The sequence below is a fragment of the Arvicola amphibius genome, chromosome 4, assembly GCF_903992535.2.
Source record: "Arvicola amphibius chromosome 4, mArvAmp1.2, whole genome shotgun sequence".
NCBI lineage: Eukaryota > Metazoa > Chordata > Mammalia > Rodentia > Cricetidae > Arvicola > Arvicola amphibius.
Genome location: NC_052050.1, coordinates 100,174,433 through 100,193,254, shown reverse-complemented (window position 1 = coordinate 100,193,254; position 18,822 = coordinate 100,174,433). Strand labels below are relative to the sequence as shown.

General features: G+C 48.1%; 1 protein-coding gene across 4 annotated transcripts in view; it reads right to left on the bottom strand.

Moving 5' to 3' along the window:
- The window catches only part of Snx29 (sorting nexin 29), a 428,110-nt gene that overhangs the window by 55,848 nt on the left and 353,440 nt on the right, over window positions 1–18,822 (bottom strand). The gene's annotated exons all lie outside the window — the stretch shown is intronic.

Sequence of the window (18,822 nt, the reverse complement as noted above, 5' to 3'; positions counted from 1 at the left end):
TAGGGACATTCCTCACAAGCCCAGCTGAGGACATATCACTGACACACAGAATTCCAGTTATCAGCACAAGATGGGTGGGAGCTATGTATAAGCCAGCTGAAGGCACACCACCAACACACATGTACTCCAGTTTAGCTGGACACCACTTACTACTCACTTGTCAGCAGCACTCTTCTGAGATAGTGTACACTCTCCCCTGTACCTCTTCTGAGATGGAGTACACTTTCCCTGTACCTCTTCTGTGATGGAGTACACTTTCCCTGTACCTCTTCTGTGATGGAGTACACTCTCCCTGTACCTCATGCTCCCCTGTACCTCTTCTGTGATGGTGTACACACTCCCCTGTACCTCTTCTGAGATGGAGTACATGCTCCCTGTACCTCTTCTGTTATGGAGTACACGCTCCCTGTACCTCTTCTGTGATGGAGTACACTCTCCCTGTACCTCTTCTGTGATGGAGTACACTCTCCCTGTACCTCTTCTGTGATGGAGTACACTCTCCCTGTACCTCTTCTGTGATGGAGTACACTCTCCCTGTACCTCTTTTGTGATGGTGTACACGCTCCTCTGTACCTCTTCTGTGATGGAGTACACTCTCCCTGTACCTCTTCTGTGATGGAGTACACGCTCCCCTGTACTTTCTCTTCTTTCTTGAACTTCATACAAATGGAGTCATGCTTGTCTAGTCCACCATGTGTGGTTCCTTCTTGGGTAACGTTTGTGAGATGCATCCATGTTGCTATATGCCCTCTCTCTAGTGCCTTGACATGGCTGTACAGCATTCCACTGTGGTAACATGCTACCAGTATTTTGCTCTGCAGGGATGGGCATTTAGGGTATTTTCAATTGGGTGCTCCTGTTCCTATCTCTTTTAGGAGCACAGACCTAAACATGTAAGGCAAAACCATTATGCTACTACAAAATCAAAACAAAAGAACAAAAACATGGCCAATATTTTCATGAGCTAGGGGAGAAGAAAGGTTTCTAACTTGGGCACAAAGTGCCCTGAATCTCCACTGAGTAACAGTTACACATGGCAGACACAGGAAAAATCCACAGGATGACAGGGTCTGCTTGATGTGTGTGTCAGTAAGTCATGCCTTCTTCCTGTCCTCTGGACAGTGAGTTTCCATCCTAACTCAAAGACCTATTTGCATAATCCAAATCCAGAATGGGCAGGACTGGGGCTGTGCCCAAGGTACTGTGGTAAAAAAGTGCCCATGCACACCTGAGGTGCAGCTGGTCCAGCCACGAAGGGGAGGCCAGAAGTTGGACCTGAACCCTAGTGCCACCTCTTGTAAGTTAGATTATCTCTTCCATTTGGTAAGTGAGAGTGATGTGGGACGAACTGGCTGACGTTAGGACAATGTCTAATACCTGTATCAACACATCTGTCAAATGCTGCTCCATTGTGCAACTGGTCACATGCACACATTTTGGGAGAGAGGGGAGGTAGGGAAATCAGAATAAAGATCTGCAAGTTTGCTTTGGCAGGTGAAGCTCCAGGTCAAAAGCCTGCCGAGCACAATACAAGCCTCTTTAGCCCCAAAGACATGGGACATCAGGCTGGTTGGCAGGTTGGCAGAGGGACAGGGCACAGGGCTGTGCACAGAGAAAGCCTGGGCCCCTAGCCTAGCTGCCCCCAACACACACACTGCAACCCTAAGGACAGTACCTCACTCAGACTCCTTCACCTGCAGCAGGGGTACAGGCCAGTCTCCCTGGTGGTCCTGAGATGCCATGTCTAGCAGGCACACGGAGCAATGGCAGCTGCAGATATGGCAAGCCCTGTCACCTCCATCATCCATTGCCTTTGTGTACATGAACTTCCCTATTACAGAATTAAGGATAATTATAGGATGTGCAATCACGAAATTAAAGCAGGTAATTACCATGCCTAATTAATTGTCAAATGCTAGGCAGACGAGGGAACACAAACAGAAAGGATGGCTGAGGATGGGGCAGTTCCAAGTGCCCTCTGCTTACAGAAAGCTCAACAGCAATGGCAGAGGTCAGAACCTGACCCCATGGGTGGGTTAGCAAGCACTAAAATAAACCCTGGATGCACACTGGGCATTGACTCAGCCTGAGCTGAGCGCCCTCTGCGCTGACTGCAGGCCAAGGCATTCATACAGCCCTGTCACAAATACACCCTTAGAGCTATCTCAGGAAAGAACATCATAGGAGATACTTAATGACTGCTGTAAACCCTGACAAAGAGCAGACTGCAGAGAGACGCTGGCCCACGTGTGGCAAGGACTCACAAATATAAACTGTAGGTTTGCAAGCAAAACGTCAGGCTGCCTCTGCTTGCTGAGCACTCAAAGCTCCTCCCTCTCCACTCTACCTCTGCACCATACAGAGTCCTGATCCCAGAAGCAAAGGTTTCCTTACGCATGGTGTCTTTCATTCGCCCTTCTTCCTTCCTTCCCTTCCTCCCTTTCTCCTTCCCTCCCTCTCCCCTTCCTTCCTTTCCTGGGGACTGAATTAGAGCCTCATACATGCTAAGCCAGCAGTAACCAATGTGCCACACCCCAGCCATCATTTTCATTTCTTATTTTTAGATCTCACTAAGTTGCTCAGGCTGGTCTTGAACTCACTCTATAGTTCAGGTTGGCCTTAAATTTGTAATCCTCCTGCCTCAGTACCCCCATCCCCAAGTATATGGGATGACACAGCTGTACTACCAGGCCCAGAGCATGACAAGCCCAGAGAAACACAGGTCTCATTTCTCTTAGGAAATGCAAGTCTGACTCTCATTTCTGTGCATGCATCATGGACAATGATCATGTGGCTCTGCAATGCCTTTCAAAACGTACCAGACGTTTTGCATAAGAAGTTCTCCAAAGCTCAGTGATTTTCTTTGTCTTAAAATGCAGCCACGGAACAAGTAAGATATGTAAGCACCGTTAGGTGACAGGAAGGCAGTAGAGACTAAGATCAGTGCCTCTGATGAGGAAGGGCCCAGAGCCACATTGTTTCCATACCAGAGGGAAGCAGGGACAGCCCAACACCAATATGAGGATTGTCACACGCAAACTAGTCAGAAGGCATTAGATGATCTTCAAAACGGCTTGAGGTTCCTATTTCATTTTGCTTCCTTAGCAGCCAATGAGGGCAATGATTTGTGTTTTGGCTCGCAGTCCTGTTAATGGACCCTCGCTCAACTTTCCTTTTAATGAAACAGCTTCATGTGTTATTAGCTGTAAATGTCCTCAGTGCTAGAACACAATGCCTGAATTAGCACAGGACCACACTGATGGAGTGATACTATCACAGTCAAAGGTGAGAAGGTGAACAACTTAACTGAAGAAAAACAACTTCTCAGTTCACTGGGGTGTGTAAAGAGCTGGGCGAGGAGAAGAGTGTTATTTACTGAGAACTGCCAGCGCCACCCCACAGGCCTGCGCCAAGAGGATGCAGAAGAAGGCTTGGGAAGTGGGAGAGGTCAGGATCCAGCTCTAGGCACTGTACTCCAGCGGAGCTCTGCTGTCCCTAGATACTCAGCGCCACCTGACATGCTTCTCAGGGTGGCTTTTGGCCAGTGGTCTTCCTGCTGGCTTGCCCGCTCTCCTCTAAGGAAAACACTGGGTTGGAGTCACGTGCCTTGCCTTACAGACTTGTTTCACACTAGGTCTCTCCCTAGTGGGCAGTCTGATGACCTTCTATACCCATCAGGGTAGGCCCTAGGGATACAGGAAAAACAAAGGCAGGCTTGATTCCTTCCCTTCTGAAACTTGGTCAGCCTGCCCAGGAAGGTACAAAGAACCCTAATGAATTCAAATGGAAAAAGAGCTGGAGAGAGACGTGACATCTTCAGCTGGGCTAGGAATATGGATGCAGGTAATCAGCTGAGGGATGCTTGGTTTAGAACAAAGATCAGACCAGATGGGTGCTGAGGCAGGGGCATCTTGAGTTTCAAGTGCGGATTGCACAGGGCAAAAGCAAAGGATTGAAGAGATGATTCAGTAGGTAAAGCTTTTAATTCTCAAGTAAAAGGACTTGATTCAAGTCCAGAACCCACGTAAAATGGCAAGGTATCACTGTCAGCTACATGTGCCATCTTACAGTGCAGCGCCAAAACGATGGCCATGAGGAAGAGGAAGGCAGCTGGCACACACGCTCTAAGCCTGCTAGAAAATATGCTCCATCATATACATGTGAATATAACAAGAAGGGTGGCATCACAGGCATCAGGGAAATGGGCATGGTGCAGAAAAGAACACCCTGTACTTATTACCATGGCAAAGCTGGGAGTCTACAACATCACCCAGCATGCTGCTAGCACTACTGTGAGCAAACACGGGTGAGACTCTTGTCAAGAGAGGTCAGTTCCTGAAATGGGTAAAGTAAGATTATCAGGGGAGGAGTAAAAAGCAAGGCACATGTTTCAGCAGAAGCATTAGCTATTCCAGCCACGGGATGCTCTATGAGCACTAACAATGGGAGCTTGAGCAGAAGCCCATTCCCGTGAATCCATGCCTTGATAGATATACAGAAACAAAAGACCCAGTGTGTTGAAAAAAAAAGGCTGGGTATGGTGGTGTGTGTGTATAGAATCTTCTCAGGGGAGCTGGCCACAGGAGAGGTACATATTTTCAAGTTCCAGGTCAGGGACAGATGTTGTCTGTGGTGATTTGAATTAGAATGGTTCCCATAGGCTTATATGTTTAAATGCTCGGATCCTAGTTAGCAGAACTGTTTGGGAAGGATGAGGAGGTGTGGCCTTGTGGAAGTGGGTGTGGCTTTGCTGAAGGAGATGTGTCACTTTGAAGTTTCAAAAGCCCACACCAGCTCCAGTCTCTCTTTCTACCTCTTGCCTGTACTTAAGATGTAAGCTCTCAGCTACTGCCCCAGGATCATGCCTGCTTCCCATGTTCCCCACCATGATGATCACAGACTAACCCTCTGAAACTATAAGCAAGCCTGCTATTAGGCGCCTTCCTGTGTAAGTTGCCTTAGTCATGGTGTCTCCTCATAGTAGTAGAACAGTAACTAAGACACTCTGAAAACTCAAGGTGGGTGGCTGCTAAGGAATGACATCCCAGGTTTAACTTTTAGCACCCCCACACAATAACACATATGCACACATGCACAGGCATACATGTGAAATGTACACACAAAGAGATCCCATCATTTGTGACAACAGAGGGGCTGCTGTGCTGAGGTGGGGTGATGGGCTCATGCAGAGAGCACAGGATAGGTAAGTTCTGTGATCCTGGTAATAATGACTACAGCTAATGTCTATTGCCTTCCAGAAACTTCATCCCCCACCATACATACGAAATTCAGGTGGTGAAGAATGGGCCAATGTCATTGTGGTAGTCATTATATAAGGTATACACACAGCAGATTGTCATGTTGTATACCTCTGAATATATATAGCTTTTGTTTATCAGTCAACTATTTTTAGTGCAGAAGTTTTCAAAAATAAAAAATATGGCAGGCTAGGCATGGTGGCACCTGCTTATGAGCTCAGCACTCTGGAGGCAGAGGCAGGAGGATATCAATTGTGGAGCCAGCTTTGGCTGCAGAGTGAGACTCTGTCTCAACAAAGGAACAAGAGAGATGGTAGGGGAGGTGATTTAGCCTGTCAGTAGTGCTGAGAAGACAACAGGCACAGATGGCACATATGAGCTTAAAGAGCACAGAAGAGAGCTGGGCATGGAAACGCACATGTAATCCTAGCACTTAGGAGTGCTGAGGCAGGAAGCTGTTATTTCAAGGCCAGCCTATACTGCATAGTGAGTTCCAGATTGGCCTGGGTTATAGGTTGTTTCTGTTTTGTTTTAAGTAAATTAGAGACTATTACAATACATGACAGGTGTGATTCCAATAACATATGTGTCAGTGCAGTCACAGCCTGAAATAAACCAGGGAACAAGGCAAATGTTAACCGAGATGGTTCTGCGTGTTGGCAGCTTCTTATTTCTTTGTGGTTTTTTGGGTTTTCCAGATTTCCTTCTTTGGTCAGATTTTGGTGACAGAGAAACAAAGTGTTACTTTACTCATCGAGTAAGATGGTGTCTGCTAGCACCTAAGGTGACACACCACTTCTTCCCTCTTTTCTTCACATAGAACTGAAGAGCATCAAAATATCATGCTATTGAGACAGCATGGCCGTGTCTCAGAATGAAAAGACTGTCACTAACATTCAGAAAGAAAGAGCTAATGGATGGGTGAGTGTAGAGCCAACCATAGTCACAGGGCTGGCACAAGGAGGCCAGCAAGCTGAGAACCCATGGAAAGTCATAGCTGGGCCATCTCCCGTGTGAACAGAGAACTACGGGAACAGAGAACTACGGGAACAGACAGCAAACTACTGTAGCTACAGTGCAAAAGCCTGACGTAGCTCCTGGGGCAGGAAACCAGCTTTGATAGCACAATGTGTTTCTCTTAGCCTTGGGAGGGAAGAGTTAAGGGCAATGGTGAATGCCCACTCCGGGTCTGCAAGAGCAGGAAGCCAGACCGCTCTGGCCCTTAGCACAATGACAGAGGAGATAGTGTCCTGTGGCTGAGCTGCCAGCCACAGAGATCTAACCTACAGTAGTTTGCCTCATGCTTGCTGAGCGAGCATCTGCTAGGTACCAAGTTTTGCACAGGCCTTGAAAACACATAGCAGGTGGCCCAAGGGGTCAGAACGGTGATTATGAGTACAATCTGGGAGCTGCAGCTGCCTGGGACAAATTGCAATCGCACTTTCTTACTAGATTTGATATCTTATTAGCCACATGACTTTCACTACTTTATGAAGTCATTTTATGACATAAAATGAAAGCAGTTGCCTGTGCAGACTCTGTTTAGAGCCAACCATTTTAGTTGGCATGCAAAACATAACAAAGTTTGCTGCTATCAGCAAAGCTGTATACCTGTTCTAAAGCAGTCCACACACCACTTCAAGGACAGACAGACAAACACTGTCCAGTGGTAGAAGTGGTAGAACTCAGAACAGCAGGAGGGGGACATCCAGGAGACACCACATGCAGCGCAGTGCGAAGTCTATCAGGGAAGGCTTCCTGGAGGAGTTTATACCTGAGTTGGGCCTTGAATGGTGAAGACAAACTAGCCAAGGTGCCAGGTGAGGCCAGGCCAAAACAGTAGGCAGCTGTCTGCTAAAGTATACTTTCTGAATGATATATTCTTGAGGATGGGAAGTAAGACTTGCACTTACATGCTGATGCTAAAGACAGAGAAATGGCTGCATTCCTGGACAGTTTCAGGGCTTCCAATTCGCATGGGGCTGCATCTTGCCCAGGATGTGGGCTGAGATGTGTGGTGTGATACTCCAAGCAGACCCGCTGGGTTGGGAGGCGATGGCTTGCAAGCACAGCATTGCACAGGAGCGGTCCTGCCCTTGAGGAGCTGGAGCTCCTTGCCACATAGCTTTCCAACCATGCTCGCTGCATCTCACCACACACCTAGCCAGGGCCTTCAGTCCAGGGACATGGCTCTGGATTCTCCCTGGGAGAGAAACATGCTAATGCAGCTTGGTGGTGCTGGGTCCCTCTCTGTCCCACACTGACTATAATGGAGAATACCTGTGGTGCTGGAGGATTACTGGGAGCATCTGAGGGCATCTCAGAGAGGCCAGGGCTAGCAAGCTGCCAAACATCCCCAGAAGGTTGTGGGGAAACAGAAAGCTACCCAGAGCCATGTCAGGTGGCTCAGTGCCTGTGCTCAGCCATCTTCATAGACCGACAGCCTGGCTCTCTCCGTTTTCTGAGCACACAATGCAAGTGGACTGAGACATTACTGAAAGGCCAGTTCCCTGTTCTAGAAGGGCTGCCATGAACACAAACTCAGTCTGACCTCTGTTGTCTGAGAACTCGGGATCCTGTCCAGCTCTGAGTATGAGGCTGAGGTCCTGTCAATCAAATCTAAATGAACCATTTAGATTGGTCTGCAGTCACACAGTAGTTGCTTTCCTACTGTGATGAAACAAGGGGCTGGGAAGACAGCTCAGTGGGAGAAGTGCCTGCTACCATGCAAGCACGAGGACCCAAGAGCCTCAACACTCATGTAAATGCTGAGTTTGAGCACGCATGTATGCAACCTTAGTGCTAGTGGTAGGAAGGCAACAGGCAGATCCCCAGAGCTTGCTAGGCAGTCTAGAATTGGTGCTCTGGGTTCAGTAAGAGACTTTGCTTCAAAAGGTGGGAAATGAAAGTAGAAGACAGTCAAAACACACACACACACACACACACACACACACACACACACCACTGCCTGAGTCTGTCAGGCTTGGTTTCTTCCTCTGCATCCTCACCTGGGCATGTCAGAGAACTGCTCTCACCAAAACACACTCTGGAGGCTTCAATTAAATGACACCAATAGGATGATTTGAATTAGGGGCTGCTATGCTACAGAATGCCAACTCAGCGCATCCAGGCTCTGAGATGAGAAATGGCCTGTAACCTCTTCAGATGCTCACAGTGACATTGCTACTGTTCTTGCCCAGAGCAGCCCAGAGAAATCAGGCATGGGCTCCTTTATCACAGTTGCAAGGCTGGATCTATGGTCCTTACTCTTCCTCTCTAAGAGCACCCAATTTGAGGGCTTTTGCAGTAATGTTTCATAAAAGCCAACAGAACAACAGGAGGATCCACCATGATGTGTGCACATCCCTTCCTGATGAGAGTTTAAAGAGACATATTAGTCATGGCCTCGTTCATCACCCAAGAGACTAAATTTCACTTGCATGTACACTGCAGACACCAGAACACTGGGGACCCTGGGCATTCATTCCTCCCTCAAAATGTTACCATAAAATGGAATCATTTTTTGATTCAAGTCCCTAATGCCCATGATGGGGCTGAGAATAACATTTTCCTACCTCCCAGGCTTTCACAGCACAATGGAGGGCACTCACTGTGGGTATCACATCTGTCAGCTTTATCTTTGAAATGAGACATGAACAGGAGTCTGCCCCGAGGCCTAGAATCAGTAGGCAGTAGAGATGTAATTTAAATTTCTGTCTTTTCCAGCCCCAATTTGTGTTTTGTTTTCTCCCTATGCCCCTCTGTCTTCAAGGGGCAGAGAAGGAGCCCAGGTCCTAGCAGGCCATCCTCCAGACCTTTAAAGCCTTGAGATTCCCAGGCATCCATGAGTAGGGAGGCCGGGAGAGCAAAGGTAGAAGTCCCAGCTCTGGGATTGGCTCTGCCTCAGTTATGTTCTGGTTCCATCACCAGAGGGGGCGGAAACAAGCTACCAGCATCTGCACAATGGGACACTACCAGCGTCTATCTTGTAGGGCAGTTCTCATGGCTCACACTGCCATCAGCAATTCTACAATGGAGTGAAGTCCCATTAAACATTAAAGAGTGGGAAGGAAAGAGGAATGGCCCTGTTGTCACAGCTCAGTGTCCACTGCGGAGGATGACCTGATGACTGAGGGACCTCGAGAGTTATAGTGGACACCAGCAAGTGGATTACAGCCTTCCTTTGAGAGTGAGAAGCGAAGCAAGGGTAAGGCACTTTCTCTGTAAGGACCTGGCAGGTGGAATGCCAAAGAAAGCCTTCATCCAGCCGGTGTGCCTCTTCTGGTTGGGAGTTTAGAAACTAGAAGCTAGAAGCCCTAAAGATGACCAAGCAGCCTTGTGGGGACCTACAGTTCAAACACCATGGATCTCCAGCACAGATTCTTTCTGAACCTTCTGTGGCCTCCTGATGGCCTGGCTGAGGCCCATGTGTGAGGCCTCAGCAGTCAACGGATTCGCTTTTTTCAGCAAACCACATGGCCATGGACCAACAGCAGAGGAGAATTGTTCCTGGAGATGGGGTCTGTACTGAAGGTGCAGGGACAAATGGCCTATCTGACCCTGAATGGCATCACCGAGCAATAGCAAAATCACTAGAAGCCCATGTTCTTTCCAACATCCCAACTCAAAGTCCAGTTAGCAAGCCAAGTATAGTGGTACGTATCTATAGTCCCAGAACTCTGTAAGTTGAAGCAGGAGGATCAGGGTTTGAGCCCAATCTGGTCTACAAACTGAGATACTGTCTTAAAAAAAAGAATCCAAAGTTCTGAAAACCAAAGGCTCTCAGCAAGTTTAGCACCAAGTCACTTGGCAGCTGAACTTGGCTGAACTCAAATGGGGGTGCAGTGACCAGTTCGCACCTCACCTCATGTCAGTATTCCTGTCTCTGCAGAGACACTGATGTGGGATGGCCAGGTGCTGTCCTAGACCCACTTACTGTGATTCAGTTCTTTCTAAAACCAAATGAGAGGAGAAAGGTAAGGATGTATATCTGAAAGTGTTGGCTGTGAAAGTTGTGACTGCAGGATTCCGGCTGTGCTAACAGGCCATTTAAACAAAGCTGAATTTTATGTTCTTCGCAGCCCAGAGGATGAGACGCAAGGTTGGTCATAATCACCCCTGGGACACTCTTATGCTGCTCCCCAGGGACAGTGCATATGGTTTGATCTACACAGACACTTACAGAATCATACAACACATAAGGATTAGGAACTGTGACTGAGGAAGACTCTAATGATGGAGAACGATCAGTCTTTAAATATCACTCTGAAGAAAAAACTCCTAGTCATCAAGACCAGCTGGCCGTGCTTTGTGAACTGACGTGCCCTCCTGTCTGCTGTGGTATATAAATTAGCAGCCAGGTTCCTAACCAGCTCACACACTTGCACGTAACTGTGGCTTGCACAGAACTCTGGGGTTCCTAGTAGAATCAGAATGTGTGTTTGACCTTGACCGTGTCATCTGCTTTGGGCCGTGGAATGTCAGGAGGTTGGGAAGCACCTCTAGAAAAGGACACAAAAGATAAGAGGTGTGGAAGGTCTTAGCCCACCATAGCCTAGAGATAAGCTCAGCCTACACCAGCCAAGCCCCAAGGAACACATATGTGAACAAGAACACTTCAGCAACTCTGATGGGTTGTCTGTCACACCACATTACTGTGGCAGGAGCTGACTGATACACTAGCCTACTAGGCAAAACTATACAAAGTCAAAAAGGGTCTAGAAGCTTGGGGTGATCTCCTTATTAGCCATGTTACTATTTCCCTTGTCTCATTTCATCCTCAGAGAAGATGCAGGGGAGACCAAGGCTCAGAGAGGCTTCTAGACTTGCTCAGGCTCACACAGCAATGGAGCAGTGACTCTACTCAGGTCTGCAGAAAGATGGGAGGTAGAAGAAGGAGGATCACCTGGAAGTTCCCAGGACCAACCGGCTGGAGAAAACAGCACAGCAACAGAGAACCTGACTCTGCCTCAAAACAAGGTGATGGCAAGAATGGACTCATTGTGCTATGACTTCCAAGAGTGTACACACACCTGCACACATATACACACACTGACACAAAAGCCAAGGTAAAATTGCTATCCCTATTTGCAGACGAATAAACTAAAGTCCAGCAAGCCAACTCTGACAGCAAAATGTCATGCACTTAGCCACCTTTAGCTACAAAAATCTTCAAATGCCCTACCTCAATGCCTATGATTCCAAGCAACTAAAGGAGAGGAGTTAGGCATGGTTGTGACTCATCTTCTGCAGCTGCTATCTGTTCAACAAAGCCATGCCTGCCCATGCTGTCCACCAGGGAAGACAGCTTGTGGGACTCTCCCCTAGTGCTTTGCACAGACTTTATAGAGCTTAAATATCATTGGATGAGGTCACCTGCCACTCACAGGGTGAAGATCGGAGATTAGAAAGTTATCATTGGAGACTGGGGGATGAAGGGATGTAACCAGCATCCAAATCTACAAAGGGAATAATTCAGGAGTTCTGGCTACAGTGGTTCCTTCTGGGATGGTCTGGGAACCTATAGAGCAGGCAGCCATTGCCACCTAGAGGTTAGTCACAGCCACAGCTGATGCTGGTGTCCACTGGACATGAGATAAGTAGGAATGGCACTGGCCTTGGCTAGGGCAGGCCTGAGTCTGAAAGGCCCAGCCCACAAGGCCAAGAGCAGTGTGTGCTTTAGTAAATTATGGATATCGAGCTGATGAAACGACGATTCAGTGAGTACAAGCACTTGCTGCACAAGTTGAGGACGCGAGTTCAAATCCCCAAAAGGCTCATAAAACCCAGATAAGCATAGTCTTTATAGACCAAGCACTTCTACAGGGAGATGGGAGGTGGCTACAGGATAATCCCCAGACACTTGCTCGTCTCACACAGTGGACAAACAATAGAGACCCTGTTTCAAACAAAGTAGAAGGAAAGGACCAACACCCAAGGTTGTCCTCAGACACAAACACACACATAACAAGAAAAAAATATAAAAAAGACAATTTCAGATGTAGACTAAAGCCTCACCAGCCACTGTGAAGAATCGGCTCTGGCCCGTGAGCTGGCTGCTGGCTCCAGTGAGACAGAGGGTCCTCACAAGCTGGCTACCTTGGTATAGGAAAGGAATGGCTAAGTTAGCAATGGACAAGGTCTTCCAGAAGGCAAAGGGGTCCTGGTCCAGAGGAATGTATGTCATCAGCTCTCTCACTTCCTCTCCTAGCTCCATCAGAAAGCAATGGCGCCTGGGGGACAAAGAAGTGCAGGGCTCTGGTGTAAGTGTACTGAGTTAGAGGCTTTCTGGGGCCAGATCATCTGTAGAATTCTGTTTATGCCCTGGGGTCTGCACCTGAATGGGGGAAGTACGCACTGCCCCTTGGTCATGTGATCTGGGCTTTAGAGTATCTCTTCTGTGTCTAGGTCCCCTGGGGTCTTAGGAAGGTAGAAACTTGCCACTTGCCAAAATGAAGGCCACCTCCAAGGTCAAGGCATTGTTCTTACTCACAAATGGCCACAGAAACAACAAAAGAAATGGTCGCCAATGTTAGACTAAGACAGTATTTTATTTAAAAACTCTACTTTGGAGGAAAGGCCTGTGAGCAGGGTGGCAGTGCCTACCTTAACCACATTGACCACACCCTCACTACTGCCCTGGGGCATGCACAGCTATAGTGAGGAGAGACAGAGGAGCCAGTCCCACTGTGGGACAGGGAAGTGAGGCAGTTGGCACCCCAAAGCCTGACCGCTCAGGCAAGGTGTGGGATGCTCTGGGGAGCCCTTCACTGCCACCACTGGAGGGGTCTCCCCGTGGCCACTGCCTTTTCTGAACACAGCTCAGCCCACAGCAGCAGCACCATCCTTCCTGGAGACACTCTCGCACTGTTGATATTTCAGACCGGGGAATTCCTCATGGTGTGGATGTCCTGTGCATTGTGGATATTTACAACATCCTCCTTTGACTCACTGGGTCCTGGGAGCACTGATACCCACTGCTACAATCAAACCTGTCTTCAGACATCTCATTGGGCATAAAATCATCCCTGGTTGAGAGTCAATGAAGGAAACTGTCTCAGAGAAATTCCATCATTTACCCAAGAAGTACCTACCTGATGCTGCATCTCACTTAAGTTTTTCAACCATTTCATGGGGTGGCAAAAGAGGGGCTTTTCGTGACCTGCTCAGTACCTGGGGACTTGCCCTTTTTAGAAGCAAACCCAGAAAGATCACGTGGCTGTCCACAGAGAGACACTATGCCCTGATTAAAAGGGGGGCAGGAGGCAGCCAGCAAAACCAGATTGGCTGTGAGCATTCACCAGATATAACAATACAATCATTTTGTGATGGCCTTCCATGACTCAAAGGCTATGATGTAGGGCATCCTCAGCAGCAAATACCACTGAGCAGGATACAACCACACCAGATCACCAAAGGGTTGGTTGGAGGAATGGGCCACCACTGAATGAGCCAGTTAGAACGACTCCTAACCCCACAATTCCTCTCTCCACTGTGGCCATGAGGAGGCCCTACTTAGGAGTGAAATGAGTGCAGTAGGTTGGGGCTGGGGACAAGGGAAAGGCTGCAAAGAGCCAGAGGCTCTGAAGGGAGGTGCACACCTAGGTAGTCCTCCATCTCTCTATAAAATGGGCTAATGGCGCAACACTGTTGCTACCTTGTGTCCACTGTGCCCAGGGTGCCTCCATGAGGGTGGCCTAGGCCACTCTCACTTGATTTGGGGAGGTTTCCTCTTATGTATCATGAGAGTTAATACCGTCAGCTTGACAGGATCTAGAATCACCCAGGAAACAAATCTATCAGAATGACTGTAAGGGATTTTATTGACTAATTTAACTCATGCTGGGAGATGCACCTTAAATGCAGGTGGCAACATCCCAGGGGAAGATCCACCTTAAAATCAGTGACAGCGTGCCATCGTTGGGGTCCAAGACTGCAGAAAACAAGAAGCAAGCGGTGCATAAATTTTCAACTCTGCTTCCAGAAGGCTACATGCAAAGTGATCAGCTGCCTGACACTTCTGTCACTATACCTGCCCCCTAAACTGTAGCCAAAATAAGTGTCTCTTAAGTTGCTTTTGTGAAGTATTTTGTCATAGCAAAGAGAAGACTAATGTCTTGAATCTACATCCCTTCCCTAGGCCCTCCTGACAAGTGTGCCAGTGATGGGGGTCCTCTGACAGGGCCAAGAGGGGAGGGGAAAGCAGGCTTTCTCACGTGGGGCTGTTGCTTTAGCTTCTGTTGAATAAAATTAAGCACCCTAAAGTATTACATCACAAACGCAACCTCATGGAATCACCTGGGAAAATGGAGCATGACCTGAATGTCTTACTATAGAGCTGAGCCTCAGCTCAGACAGGGAGTTTTCAAAACACATCCAATTAGAGTCCTGGGCCACTGGCCTCTTGCCCTAACAAGATGAAATCGATTTACTTTCTGAGCCAGACAAGCCGACTGCCAGTGAACACCACTTCTTCTCAATTGTGAAATCCCAACTTTGTCAAATGGTTTCTCTCAACTTTCATTTCCATACTTAAAAAATGGAGGTTTAAGAACAGGTGAGAATCAGTCTGTGATGTTCTGGTTCCATCTTGAGGGTTCCCTGCTAGATTCCAGCAAATTGTGTATTTTATTGTTTTAGAATTCAATGAACTATGTCTCTGCTAATGTGTGCTGTGTCAATTGACAGGAGAAAGCAAGTGGAGGTGCAACCACAGATCACACTGATATCTCTGCGGGTGGAGGTGCACCCACAGATCACACTCATGCCTCTGCAAGTGGAGGTGCAACCACAGATCACACTCATGCCTCTGCAGGTGGAGGTGCACCCACAGATCACACTCATGTCTCTGCAGGTGGAGGTGTACCCACAGATCACACTCATGTCTCTGCAGGTGGAGATGTACCCACAGATCACACTCATGCCTTTTCAGGTGGAGGTGCACCCATAGATCACACTCATGCCTCTGCGGGTGGAGGTGCACCCACAGATCACACTGATACCTCTGCAGGTGGATGTGCACCCACAGATCACACTGATACCTCTGCAGGTGGAGGTGTACCCACAGATCACACTGATACCTCTGCAGGTGGAGGTGCACCCACAGATCAGACGCATGCCTCTGTAGCTGGACTCAATCACCCCAATGCTTTGGAAGTCAGCTTTATTTGAGGAACTAGTGCTGGTTTCTAGTGTTCATTAAACCGTACTCTGTTAAAAGAAAGATCACAGGAATCCACAGGCCCCATGGGATAAAGCAGGTAAAATATACAATATCTCTTTCATGTTGACAGCCTAGTTCAACCAAGGCTTGTTCTAAGGGTCTCTGGGTTACTACTTGATCCTCACCACAAGGCACAGACAGGGACATGGTTGGTCTGCGCTTAAACCACCAGCAAGTGGGTATGGCCTGTAAATGGCCCAAGACCACACTCTGACCCTGAGCATGTCCACGTCAAAGCCCCTTTATGACATGGGAACAAACAAACAAAGCCATGGGGACAGGAAAGAAGAGACACTCCACCAGCTGGGACTTAAGGGCGATTTGGAGCAGGGAGCAGGAGGGAGAGAATCCAAGTGGAATAAATGTCTAAATTCTAACACAATCACAGAGCCAAGTATAGAGAACAGGGTGGCAAACACAAGAACCAGCACTGATACTGCCAGCCTGAGAGTTCGCATTAGTATTTATGGCAACCGTGATCACCTATCTGGTGACCAAACATCCTCTGGCTTGTCACTGAACTCAGGGAGTCAGAGAACATATTGTGCTCACGACATATAAGTGCACACCTGCACACAGTGGATGAGCAAGCACTGCAAGCCCACTCATGACAGAAAGCAAGAAAACAGAAATACTGACTGCCCCTTAGGGAAAGGCAGGACACCTACAATTGCCGCATGTGGCTGATTTTGCCCTATGCATAGCAAAGCTTTTATATGCTTTGACTTCATACTTATCTCAGTTATGCTGAGTAGGCCTGAAGGAAGCCCACAGCACCGTGGTCCACTCCAGCACATTCTTGAGTAGACAGCTTCCCCTGGCTCTTATGGCAATGTCACCTGGTTGTACATTTCACCTGGTTCTCATACACAGGGCATCCATCTTGTTATGACCTGAAGTCCCGTGACTTGGACAGCTCCTACCAAGGCCAGGGGTGGGAATGCTGTGTTCCTTAAGTATGCACTCAGCACACACCCGGCCATTAGCATAGTGACTCAAATGATGACTCCAGGGTATACTGTGTAGCTGTGTTTTGGTTTCTGCGGTGCTGACTGCAGGAAGAGTTTGACTTTATGCTTTTTTTTCTTCCATGTCTACTGGCCACAACATTCTTTTATTTCTGGGTCCTGGGCTTTAACTTTACAAAGCACAACTTCCAGAAAGGGGAATTGGGAGAATGTCTTCAGGAGCTCCCCTCCCTACCCCATGGAAACTAGAAATGTGTCCCCTCCACAGCTGACTGTTCTAAACTGGAGCAGTCCCACTGGCATGGATGCGAGCGATGTTCTTGGTACTCTCCTTTGACTGTCGTCTCTGCTCGGTGAGCACATAACAGCACTCTTAAAGAGCTGCATCAATCCTCAATTACCTATTCAATTAAAGGAGGTTAATACGTTAAATACACCACCTGATGAGGAGCAACAATTACTGACTTGCTATGCATTCAAGAGGTGAAGTGCAGGTGCTGAAAGGTGTTTCCTTGTCTCAGAATAAACGGAAAAAGCCTGGGTGCAGCTGAGGGTGAGAAGGGTGCTTGCCTAGCATGTAGTTTCCTGAGTTCCATCCTCAGCACCACGAAAGAAGGAACAGATGAATGAAGGAGCGAACAAACCAAGGCATATAATTTCAAAGAGAAGCCACCTTCAGCTGCATGCTCAGGAGTCAGAGCTGGCAGGGTGTGATGGATGAGTGTGGCATCTGACTGTCTATATAGCTAGCAGACAGCCCACTCCCCATATACTCACCCCTCCAGGTTCCAATCCTTAACTATATAATGGAAGCATCAGGCATTCCTGGACAGTTCTCCAAGCTTGAGGGGTTTATTTCCACATAGCACACGGTGGCTTATATACAAACATAGGGTACAAGGGGCTGCAGGAGACACATACTAAGGCCACTTTTCATTTCAGGCGAAATGGCTTCACTTAGATTCACCAGACAAACTCCTTCTTGTGTGTAATTCCCCCTTCCTCCTCGTCTCCCTTTCATTTTTCATTCATTCCTTTGTTTTCTAGGCTCTCAACCCATCAAACCCTGAGAAGATGAGGCCTGCCAGAGTGAGAGGGGTCTATAGGGAGGGAACAGAGACCAGCATGGAAGGAGGAAAGGATAGGAGCCAAGAAAGAAGAAAAAAAAAGTAGAGAGTGAATTTGTCTAGCCAGCTTAAATCGGGCGAGCACACTGAGGAGGTAGGTGGTGGGATGCAAAGGTCTGTAGGGAAGTGTGGGAGACATGCTCCCAGGCTCCTCTCAGCTGCCTCAGGCAGGGTCGGACAACTGTCTTCACCAAGGCATGAGGAGCATACACAGACAGGGCTGAACCAGACAGTGGGTGGGTGGACTGGCCTCGAGGACTCTGAGCGAGAAGCCCAGTGTGGGTGTGCCAGGTAGGACCTTGAGCCACAAGTGTGCCCCAGATGTGTAAGTGCTGGCAACAAGTGTGCTTGGGGCTTGTTCACATCAGGGGAAGAAGGTAGGAAAAATGGTGCTTTGGGTTGGAGTTATAGATGGTGGCACCAGGGTCACATGAGTAAAAGGACTGATCAGCTGACTAAAAGTGCTATGCCTGCATACTGACTGCCAGCCTCCCCTGCCTCTGGCTTTCTTTGTGTATTAGTTCAGATATGTGGCAGAGAATGGGCAGGAGCTGCTGTGCACCCCACGGTCCCAGGGTTTCCCTCCATATACTGGCAAGGCCCTGCCTCAATGGCCTGAGCACCCACCAGACAGGGAGAAGAATACAGGAACTCAACCCCATCTGCTCCCTCCTGGCACTGAGCACAGATGTGGCACCCTATGGGCACCCTGATGAGGTAAAAGAGAATAAATGCATGAGTGTGTGAGTGAGTGGAGGCAGACGTGCAAAGAGAGAGAGTAGAAAAGAAACACAGTAAGAGAAGGAGGGAGAAATTCATGTTTTGGTTAAATTGAAGCAAAATAGGATTTCAATAAACACATGGTCTTGCTTGTTTGCTGGACTTTTGTTTTGTTTGCAAGAGTGTCTTATTTTGTATTTCTGGCCTGGAACTCAATATGTAGACCAGTCTGGTCTCAAACTCACAGAGATCGGCCTGCCTCTGCCTCCCAAATGCTGGGGTTAAAGCTGTGTGCCGCCATATCTAGCATACACAATCTTTCTGAACTTAACTGTCCACCTGCATTCTAGGCTAGACTCATGACACCCCAGACCCTCACGGCTGACCTTTAATATACTCAGGTGTCAGACCTAAGTTGGACCACTGATATGTCCTGTCCTGTCCCTCAAATTCAAAGACAGAGAAAGCGAGGCCAGAAATGGTGCATCGGATGACCACATAGAGCAGGTCAGTGGTTGAGGACTGTC